The following is a 12,333-nucleotide window of genomic DNA, read 5'->3' on the forward strand; positions in this document are numbered from 1 at the left end:
AGAGAGGAAGAAGAAGAAGAAGAAGAAGAAGAAGAATAAGAGGAGGAGTAGGAGGAGAGAGAGAGAGAGAGAGAGAGAGAGAGAGAGAGAGAGAGAGAGAAGAAGAAGAAGAAGAAGAAGAAGAAGATGATGATGAGGAGGAGGAGGAGGAGGAGGAAAGAGAGAGAGAGAGAGAGAGAGAGAGAGATGAAGGAGGTGTGGAAGGAGGAGCACGGGTGGCTAGGTTGAGATGGGTTGGGTTGGGTTGGGATGAGGAAGGAGGAGGGGAGGAGGAGGGGGAGGCTAGGTCGATATGTGTTGGGTTGGGTTGGGAGGAGGGAAGAGGAGGGAAGAAGAGAGAAGACAAGGGTGATAGAGGGTGTAGAGATATATTGGTTGTCAAAAAAAACTCACTCCATGCCCATCCCTCAAAGTGCACAAGCAAAGAACTCCTCATCAAACCATGTATGTGCAAGGACATGCTGAATGACTTGAGACAACATTCATTGTTGCATAGGACTATACACTTGAGATTTTAATTCCCATTTGGAAATTATGCTCTCAATACCATCGTAAGTCTGAACACCATGTTGGATAAGATTGGATGCCCACACATATGATGTGTTTTAAGTGATGCCAATAAAGTACCGCCTAGAGGATAAAGGTCACCCCCCATGTACCATGCAAAATCAATGTCATCAAGAAAGATGAGATCACTATAAATAAACATAAAGCTGAGAAGCTTTGTATACATGTATACTTTAGAATTAAATATGTTCATCTCAAATCATCCTCACTCCAAGGATAGTCCCAACTAGATCAAAACTATATAAATCAACCAAAAATGATAGTCTATCATGATGATAGTTTATCCAAATGTACGGATCCAACATCATATAGTATGTTGCTAGATAGCAAAAATCCTTGATATACGGTTAGTTATCCAACCCTTGTAATAAGCAAAGTTCAACCATTGATTCATGCAAGTTCAAATCTAAAAGTTTCGAACTATCCATGTGCGAAGGAAGAGGAAGGATGCAATAATCAATGTTCAAATCTAAAAGTTTCGAACTATCCATGTGCGAAGGAAGAGGAAGGATGCAATAATCAATGTTTGAACCTTTGTAAGCAAAGGTTCTACCATTGATTCTTGCAATCGCAAATCTAAAAGTTTTGCACTATCACATGTGGAGGAAGAGGAAGGATGTAATAATCAATGTTTGAACCTTTGTAAGCAAAGGTTCTACCATTGATTCTTGCAATCGCAAATCTAAAAGTTTTGCACTATCACATGTGGAGGAAGAGGAAAGATTTTGAGGGTCTCAGTTTCTTAGCTTGGAGCTTGAAGCTTATCATTGAGCTCTTAACCTCATCTTGAGATTATTTCAATGATTGTATGAGTAGGGATTGAGTCTCATCATAAAGAGTCTTCACCGAAAGAAGAGAGATCTCCAAGGCATCTTTGCTATAGAAAGCAACTCTACCTTCGTTGTCACGTAGGCTGTAACGCCTGTGAGTGACCGATGGCAGACCGGATGGCGAAGGACGTGGCCATCCGGGGTTCAGTGGGAGAGGACGCCCATGCGGAGTCATGGGTGGCCAGGCTAGTGTGGACGGCAGGCCACACACTATATAGCCTGGGGGATGAGGGGCAATCCTCATTCTTCCTCTATGGCTGGGTGGTGAGCCAGAGACCGTCTCCTCCTGTGGTTGGTAATGCCCGTAGTGGTATTACGATAATCTAACATTCATGATGGCTAGAATTTCTTCATCCTTTAACTTATGAGAGATGTTTTGCTCCATCACCTTAGAAGATGACTCTTGAAGGAGGCATCCACCTCTTTTTCCTTGATGGAGGCATCCAACTCCATCACCTTAGAAGATGACTCTTGAGAGCCGGGTGGATAGTGTATGAATTCTCCCCTCAAATGATGACATGATGCTAGGATACAATGCCACTAAAAATGTTGAGAAACCATCCCCTCTATCAAAGTCTACACATTGTTCATAGCCTCAAGGGATAGGGGGCATAAAATACTTTTTAGGGACTAAAATTCAAATATCAAACCAACCATAGAACCACTCAATACCCCCTTGCCCTTGTCATGCAATGGGTCACTAGTTTCGTAATAGCATACATAAGCCCCAAAAAAAAAAATCCCTCCCCTCCCCCACCCCTCAAGTGTGAGCTCGCCACTTGGGGGTGGGGGAGGAAAATTTCTTTATAAAAATATATAAAAACAAAAACCACCCCACCACCCAAGTGGCGAGCTTACCACTTGGGGGTGGAAGAGGGAAAAAAACATTTTCATTTTTTTATTTAAAAATATTGTTTTTTAAGTTATGATTTTATGGGGGAGGAAAAAATATTTTACATTTTTTCATTTTAAAAATTTTATTTTTAAGTTGTAATTTTACCCCCAACAAGTGGCGAGCTTGTGGGTGGGGAAATATCCCTCCCCCACCCCCAACAAGTGGCGAGCTTGTGGGTGGGGAAGGGAAAAAATTTAAGTTATAATTTTATCCCCCAGGTGCCGAGCTCGCCACTTTGGGGCTGGGGGAGGGAAAAAAAGAATTATAATTTTTAAAAATAGGTTTTTCCTCAAAAAAATAAAATTTTTACGTTGATTTTTAAAAAAATAAGATTTTAAAAAAACTTTTTAAATTTTTGATATTCTCCCTCCACAAGCTTGTCACTTGTTGGGGGTGGGGGAGGGATATTTCTCTCTGTCCCCTTCTCTCCCTCTCTCCCACCCTCCCTCTCTCTCTAAACTTTTGCTATTCACTCCCTCTCTCTCTAATTTACTCTCTCTCTCTCTCTCTCTCTCTCTCCCTCTCTCTCTAGAGAGAGAGAGAGAGAGTGGGACAAAGGACAATGAGAGAGGTAGATGAAGACAAAGAGTATAGAAGGAGAGAGAGAGAGAGAGAGAGAGAGAGAGAGAGGGAGGGAGAGGGAGAGAAGAATAAGAGAGAGAGAGAGGGGGGGGGGAGGGAGAGAGGAATAAGAGAGTGGAAGGTGGAGAGAGAGAAATGAGAGAAAGAAAGAGGGGAGGGGGAGAAATGAGCGAGAGAGAGGGGGGGCCGGGAGAAATGAGAGAGAGAGGGGGGGCGGAGGGAGAGTGAGAGTGAGAGTGAGAGTGAGAGTGAGAGTGAGAGTGAGAGTTAGGGAAGGTAGAAATAGGGAGAGGAGGAAGAGAGAGAGAGAGAGAGAGAGAGAGAGAGAGGGGAGCGGGAGAGGGATAATGAGAGAGAAAAAGAGAAAGGGAGGGTGTGTGTGTGTGTGCGTGCGTGCCTGCATGCGCGCGCGCGCGTGTGTGTGTGTGTGTGTGTGTGAGAGAGAGAGAGAGAGAGAGAGAGAGAGAGAGAGAGAGAGAAGAAGAAGAAGAAGAAGAAGATGATGATGAAGACGAGGACGAGGAGGAAAGAGAGAGAGAGAGAGAGAGAGAGAGAGAGAGAGAGAGAGAGAGATGAAGGAGGAGCACGTGTGGCTAGGTTGAGCTGGGTTGGGTTGGGTTGGGATGAGGAAGGAGGAGGGGAGGAGGAGGGGGAGGCTAGGTCGATATGTGTTGGGTTGGGTTGGGAGGAGGGAAGAGGAGGGAAGAAGAGAGAAGACAAGGGTGATAAAGGGTGTAGAGATATATTGGTTGTCAAAAAAAGCTCACTCCATGCCCATCCCTCAAAGTGCACAAGCAAAGAACTCCTCATCAAACCATGTATGTGCAAGGACATGCTGAATGACTTGAGACAACATTCATTGTTGCATAGGACTATACACTTGAGATTTTAATTCCCATTCGGAAATTATGCTCTTAATATCATCGTAAGTCTAAACACCATGTTGGATAAGATTGGATGCCCTCACATATGATGTGTTTTAAGTGATGCCAATAAAGTACCGCCTAGAGGATAAAGGTCACCCCCCATGTACCATGCAAAATCAATGTCATCAAGAAAGATGAGATCACTATAAATAAACATAAAGTTGAGAAGCTTTGTATACATGTATACTTTAGAATTAAATACGTTCATCTCAAATCATCCTCACTCAAAGGATAGTCCCAACTAGATCAAAACTATATAAATCAACCAAAAATGATAGTCTATCATGATGATGGTTTATCATGATGATAGTTTATCCAAATGTACGGATCCAACATCATATAGTATGTTGCTAGATAGCAAAAATCCTTGATATACAGTTAGTTATCCAACCCTTGTAAGCAAAGTTCAACCATTGATTCATGCAAGTTCAGATCTAAAAGTTTCGAACTATCCATGTGCGAAGGAAGAGGAAGGATGCAATAATCAATGTTTGAACCTTTGTAAGAAAAGGTTCTACCATTGATTCTTGCAATTGCAAATCTAAAAGTTTTGCACTATCACATGTGGAGGAAGAGGAAAGATTTTGAGAGTCTCAGTTTCTTAGCTTGGAGCTTGAAGATTATCATTGAGCTCTTAACCTCATCTTGAGATTATTTCAATGATTGTATGAGTAGGGATTGAGTCTCATCAAAAGAGTCTTCACGGAAAGAAGAGAGATCTCCAAGGCATCTTTGCTATAGAAAGCAACTCTACCTTCATGATGGCTAGAATTTCTTCATCCTTTAACTTATGAGAGATGTTTTACTCCATCACCTTAGAAGATGACTCTTGAAGGAGGCATCCACCTCTTTTTCCTTGATGGAGGCATCCAACTCCATCACCTTAAAAGATGACTCTTGAGAGCTGGGTGGATAGTGTATGAATTCTCCCCTCAAATGATGACATGATGCTAGGATACAATGCCACTAAAAATGTTGAGAAACTATCCCCTCTATCAAAGTCTACACATTGTTCATAGCCTCAAAACTTAAGAATACATATCCTTTAAATGTAACCATTCTACATATCTAAGCAAAAAAAGAAAATTATAATTAAGTTCTACACATTGTTCATAGCCTCAAAACTTAAGGATACATATCCTTTAAATGTAACCATTCTATATATCTAAGCAAAAAAAGAAAATTATAATTAAGTTCTTAACCGAACTTGAAAACATTTTAAAGAAAGAAACTTACTTTTTTGCATGCACTATAGCCATGACACAAGTCTGTGGTTTCCATCCCAAATAATAAAATTCTACCTCACAAGGTGGGCCCACTTATGTGTTTCTTTGAGCTTCTCATCAAACATGTTCATTTATTGCGACCAAAACCCATTTAGAGTTTGAATAAAAGATGCTCATCTATAGTTTGAATGGTTGGATTACCACAAAGCCTATTCAATGGTGTAGGTGGAAGTCTCTCTTCATCCACAAAGTCTCTCGTCAATGGTGCAGGTGCAAGTCTCTCTTTATCCACAAAGTGTGATAAGAACCAGTCATGCAACATCTCAGTTTGCACTAGCCTCCCAAAACTTTCAAGTAACGAGGGCAAGTTCTCATCCTCTTTGTCCACCATAGATTGGCTTATAACCCTTTTTCAAAAGTTATGTGGGGTAGAGGAGCTTGCTACAATAGTTTCTTGGACCACATTTGACACAATCTCTCTTGGCCCTATATTTTCAATGCTCTTAGACATTATGGGTTGAGAAATGTTAATGACCTCAGGTTGGTGATGAGATTTTTGAGATCGGATCGATGAATACAACATTACAAATGAGTTGAAGAGAGAGAGAGAGAGAGAGAGAGAGAGAGAGAGAGAGAGAGAGAGAGTTTCAAATGTAATGACCGCAAACTAGATTTTGGATACCTTTAAAAATAAATATATTGTCAACTTCCTTTTGAAAGTCAAGGGGAGAGGTGTCAATTTGTTTTCATATGTTTTTAGAGAGAGAGTGTTTACGTGAGTGTGTTTGTGTTTGTGTATGTGTATGTGTATGTGTTTATGTGTATATAGGAGAGATGTTTTGAAAAAATGCAAGCTCATGTAAGCTTGGAGAGCTGACATGAGTGGATAAATAGGAATAGAATGCAAGCAACTGTGTGTGGGTTGAGTAGAGAAAGCAAGTGAGTGCATGTGTGTATGGATTAAGGAGACCAAGCAAGCATGTGCATGTGTGCTAAGGAGAGAATGGAAACACACATGTGTGTGTGTGCTAAGGAGAGAATGGAAGCAAGTGTGTGTGTGTGTGTGTGTGTTTTCGTTTTAAACATAATACAATACCCTACAGCTGAATACCAAATTCAAAAGACACTCTAGATATGAATAGAAACACGATATATTTCATCATTTGTATAATACATCATGTTTTTGGAGCACTCAGTCTCAAGTAAAACTTCAAGATGAAATTTAGATCTAGTGAGAGAGAACCAAACTTTAACTTTAACTCATTCATATTAATTTAGATCTAGTGAGAGAGAACCAAACTTTAACTTTAACTCATTCATATTAAAAATATTTAGATCTAGTGAGAGAGAACCAAACTTTAACTTTAACTCATTCATATTTAAAAAAATATTTTTTTGTAATCTGTCCAAAAAAGAGAACCAAACTCTAAAAAATAAAGGCTGAGTGAGCTTACACCATGTGTAAGCGTGTAAACATTTTCTGCATACATATGAAGAACCAGCTCAACAGAGCCAAGTAAGTGCCATTATGCTCTACACCAAGCTAGTTTCAATATTATAAAAGATGAGCACTATGCTATTTTATTCTATTTACCATCTGGAACAGGAGCACTTGGCTAGAAAAGATGAGTTCCAATCCAAGTCAAAACCATTTGCAGAGAAACAGAATTCTCCAGTAAAATCAGCCAGCCAGCATAATCAAGTTACCATACTTAGGAGTCATACTAGCTACCCGCCCCCAAAAAAAGCAATGCCCAAAAAACAGCAAAAGTTAGAGGCAGTATTTACCCTATTCTAAAAGTACACAATCTGTAAGAAAAAATTGTTTGTAAGTATGAGCCTGCAAATCAGAAAAAGCCATGCTACAACTTCAAATCTGACCTTCATCAGCCATAGTAAGAAACTGCATTATTATTAGCATAGCATTATTTGGAGACATGTTCTAAACATGTTCTAAACCAAAGATAAAAAACCAACAAAAGATATTAATAGGCATAGGGCAAATGGTCTCCCAAATTTTGGGGAAACCCATAACCCACCTTAGTGAGTTATGCTAAAGATTATTCCCTAAAATTGAAATTGGGCCATCCAAATGAGTGTTTATAGCTGTTCAAATATAAACAGTTCAGACCAATGCCCATGTGAGCAGAAACATACCATCTACTTATGATTACTATCAAAAGGAAACATGTATTTAAACTATTTTGACCAGAAAACCCTGTGACACTCGAATTAACTAGCAACTGACACAGAACGTACCACCCCTTTGGGCATTTTTAAATTTATGGCGATTTTTCTGGGTTTTAGGTATTTTTTTCTCATTTTTTTAAGGGACTTAATTCTCTGTCAAAATATGCATAATCTGATGCCGAATGACGTGTGATTCATTTACTTATTTGAGTTCAGACTGAGGAATCGACAAGTCTATTTCATGTGTACCCACAACCATTTCCCTCCATGATTGGATAAGGATAACATTTAGTTATGTGTCAAGATTGTATCATGTGAAGGGGCTCTAAGAATCACTTGTGATTCTTATCAGAGCTAATGTGTCATTCCTCTATGGGGAACACATGATTCGACACTAGGAAAATGCAATTCGACTAGAGATTGGACTTGTTCCCTTAAATTTTTATTGATTTTTTGGTTTAGGTACAAAAAGGAAACATGGTTTATGTATTATGGTGCAACCGAGTTTTATATTAATAGCTTCAAAAAAATCATACCGATCAAGTATTATCTAGCATCCCTCTTAGTGCCAACATATGATTTGTCAAATCCTTTCATCAAGTTGCAAGTTATGATAATATTGTTAGAAAGGCTTGTGGTTTTGCATTAAGGATCAAGTACCTCGTGTCCTATGATCCTAATTACTTGTAGAAGTCATTCCATGTAAACAAATTCTAACTTCAAATGTTATCAATCATTGATGTCTCATTAAATGTATCTAAAGCAATCAGATCAATAGCAATGGGCAACTCAACAAGTAAAAATATGCTTGCTTCCGATAGTCTAAAAAATTTGATAGTGCAAAGATACTTAACCATGTATAGCACCATTCCTTTACTTAGAAATTATTATTAGCATCCTTAATAAGCATAGTGTGCAGACTCACCCTACATAGAAAAATTCCAACTTCAAATGTTATCAATCATTGATGTCTCATTAATTGTATCTAAAGCAATTGGAGTAGACTTGAATACTTGACAACCCATTGATATGTTGGGATAGAAACACATTTCTATGTAGCAATACGAAAGAGCTATTGGCAACAACTAAAGATGTGCTTGCTTTCAATAGTCTCAAAAATTTGATAGTGTAAATATACTTAACTAGCAGCTGGTGTCTAAAACTAGGAGTCAATGTCCTTTTCGCAAAGACTATTATTAGATTATGCCTTCATTGAACACGATCTTGAAATTATGTGACTACATAGTCCCAAAGTGCTAAAAGTGAAAGTGTCTCATCATGTATATCTCTTTGTAATTGAAAACTTGCAAATTATTTAATGGTAACATGATTAAGTTTGCATTCTGCTATTCTTCAACCCAATTCAACACCAATAAGATTCACCCCCCCTCTTTGCTGGAGAAGACGTCTTTGAGCTCCATTGCCTATGCATTCTTGTTATTTTTTTTCATGCAAATCTTGGAGAGAAAAAAGTTGTTGATGACTTCCATGCTAATGAATGAGGCTTAAGAGAAGAGCCACATTCTCACAATGGTGTGGATGTGTGAGAAAGTGGTTGGTGCCTAACAAGGGATGGGAGACAAAAACTATCGAGGAATTGCATGATCAACACTATAGCTTTCTCGTTGCCTAATATAAATAAAATAAACAAAGCAATAAATTTTTATAATATACCACCAATAACTGCAACTACCCTTTGATGCAATTTGTTATGTGAATTGCTAAACAAAAGTGATTAGAGATGTAAGAGTAGGGATATGATGACTGCTGGTGTCAGTTTGATGTAAAAAGCTTCTTTTTGCTGATTTATATATATATAATTACTAGTCCCCCCAAAAAAAAACTTCAACTATTGTAATGAAGCAACACCTTTAGTTTAGGTCTAGGACCTTGGTCATGGGCTCAAGTATATAAGGGGGACTGATGGACTATCATTGTACCCTTTATACCTTTTTACATCTTTTGATACCTTGGTCATGGACTCATGTATAAAAGGGGGACTCATGGACTATCATTGTACCCTTTATACCTTTTTACATCTTTTGATACCTTTTGACATTAGTCATCTCATGACTCTTGGAGCCTCATGGCTTTCAACCTAGGCCTGTGGAAGGCTGTTTCCATCCTCTTGGTGGGAGGTTAACTCACTTAGGCATCATGGCCATTGCATGAGATTACTCTTAATCTTGTATTAATCCATGATGATTTCTCCCTAATCTGAGCTTTATGATTCACTCCATTCCAATTGGTATGAGATGCCACTGACACATATGCACATGCTGATGATGTATGTGATAGTGATAGTGAGAGTGATGTGTGTGAGCTAGATCATATGAGCATGATCTTCATGGGAGGGATAGCAGACAGCGAGCATTTTGAGCATTGTGATTGTTGATACACCTATGTCTACCTACCTTCTAGTGGATCATAGTGATGCATTAAACTATCATGGGGATCAACTCTTGACCAGTGATGCATCCATTGCAGTATGTGAGATTTGGGATGATGATACTTCACATGTTGATGAGTACATGAGGAGCATATACCCGAGGTTCTAGTATTAGATGTCTTGGGCTATTCCTCTAGAGTTGTCACATGTGGAGAGATTTCGGATACGACCACTACTCCTAGTTTTCATAGCATTCTTGGTAGCATTCGTGTGGATCAAGTTGTTGTGATTGAGTAGTTAGGGATAGCGCATGAGAGTAGTGATGAGTTTGTGGAGGTGAGACATCGTAGGAGTATATATATTGATCATATTTTTAGCATATCCTATGACATTGACCTCAAGAGATTTACATTTGATCTAGGTATTTCCTTAGATCCAGTGTTATTGGAGATTGATTTATCATGGGATTTAGGTCATATAGGGGCACCAGTGATAGAGTTTGTCTATACCTTTGGGGATGACCTTAGTGGCCTTTGGAGATTCCATTGATGAGTCGGTTGATACCACTTATCTCTCTTGTGTAGACACTTTGTTAGTGCTTAGTGATGGAGATCTTTATGATGATCCAGCTTTTATCTTAGAGGGATACACACATATAGAGTGTCTTGCACATGGAAATATTGTGCATGGGTCGGATCATACTCATACATACATTGATATGGAGGATCATGCCTTCGACTTTTTGAGTGGTGCTACATGTGACAGTGGCATGAGTTCACATTTGACTCTACACGAGGCCAACCTTGAGATATGTTTTTTTGGCTCCTACGGATGTCGACACAATTCTATTTTTTTGGGGCTAGGGCATTTACTTTTGGATGCAGTATATGTCATTTGGGATTCATGGTATCTGATTATATGGTGCATTATGTGGATTTACATGCATCACATCTAGATTCTCACCTGAGTAGTTATTTGGACTATGGATTTGATGATATTTCTAGTGGTCATTTCACTTTGGACGAGGAGCTTGGATACTTCCTTTTTGATCCACGTGGTCACTTTTATTCCATGGTTAGATGGTCTACACTTTGGATATCCATTTGACCTAGGCGGTAGCAAGCTACGTTATCGACATGGGTGTCTATCCATTTGATCTAGGAGGATTAGTCGGCCACGACACCGACATTGGCTCTTTACAGTAGTGTCCATTCGATCTAGGTGGTTCGAGAGTCATTCCTTTGGAGCCTATATGGTTTGGATTTACATTCCATATATGTGGTCACACTTGTGTGGATTACCTCATCTTCAGGGCGATACTAGTATCTTTTCCATTTGATCCTAGAGGATACTCGACTAGCTTCATCAGTGACGACAGTGGTTCCTTATCCTTTCCACTTGCACCAGATTATCAAGGGACCATTGCCCTGGATTTTGTATGCCTCGGATTTCCTTTCCATCCAAGTGGTTGCATAGATAGCCTCATCATTGACGACGGGAGCTCTTCATCCTTTCCATTTGACCCTGGGTGTAAGATTCCTCCCCAGCCTCTCAAGATGACCAACATCTTTCCGTGTAATTAAATTCCTCTTCAGAAATATAAAAGATCTTGTTTCTAACCGTTTTAACTTAGAGAGAGAAAATATTCTAGAGAGAGAATATTCAGATTTTAACTATTTTTAGATAAAAAATTTTCTCATATTATTAAAATGAATTCCCCTGAAACAGAAATTCAAAAAGAACTTTCCAATGTGCAATTGGAATTTATTGGAAATGGGTATAAAGGACCTTAGCCTAAGGGTTTAGATTTTCAGAAATTTTTGGATTATGGTCCAATTAAGGTTCCTATGGGCCAATAGCATCAATCCATGTGTAGGGAGGAGATAAATCCAATTTTGTAAAAGAAGATACCCAAAAATGAGTAAATGCTCACATAAGGTGAAGAGTTGAATATGTACAAGGTTTATTAATAAGAAACTATGAGTAATTTTAATAATGTGAGATATTTTGGGTATAATGATTTCATTTCGACACATATGTAAGAAAGGGGAGTCCCTTCAATACTCACATAAGATGAAGAGTTGACTATGTACAAAGTTTATTAGTAAAAAACTAGGAGCAATGTTAAAAATATGAGATATTTTGGGTATCCAAAAATGAGTAAATGCTCACATAAGATGAAGAGTTGAAAATGTACAAGGTTTATTAGTAAAAATTATGAGCAATATTAAAAATATGAGATATTTTGGGTATCCAAAAATAAGTAAATGCTCACACAAGATGAAGAGTTGAAAATGTACAAGGTTTATTAGTAAAAAACTATGAGCAATATTAAAAATATGAGATATTTTGGGTATAATGATTCCATTTTGACACATATGTAAGGAAGGGGAGTTCTTTAAAGGAGGTGCATATTTCACATGCTTGAATGAGTTTTAAACTAAAAAATAATGTGATATTTTTATCTCTCCTCTCTCTTGAACCAAACTAAATCAAAATGGAACCAAACCAAATCAAAAAAGTAACCAAACTAGGTCCAAATCTAGTCCAAATTCAACCAAACTGAATTTAGAAAATTCTAGAATTCAGTTAGCCTTGGCTAGAGCTTCCCTCTCCTATAAATAGAACATGAGTCCTTTGAAAAAAATATAGAAGAATTTTACTATACTAGAGTTATGCTGAAATAATGCTAATTTCTACTATTCTCTAAAATTCTCTCCAAATTGAA

The sequence above is a fragment of the Cibotium barometz genome, chromosome 3 (assembly GCF_041138505.1).
Source record: "Cibotium barometz isolate CiBa-2024 chromosome 3, ASM4113850v1, whole genome shotgun sequence".
NCBI classification, from domain to species: Eukaryota; Viridiplantae; Streptophyta; class Polypodiopsida; order Cyatheales; family Cibotiaceae; genus Cibotium; species Cibotium barometz.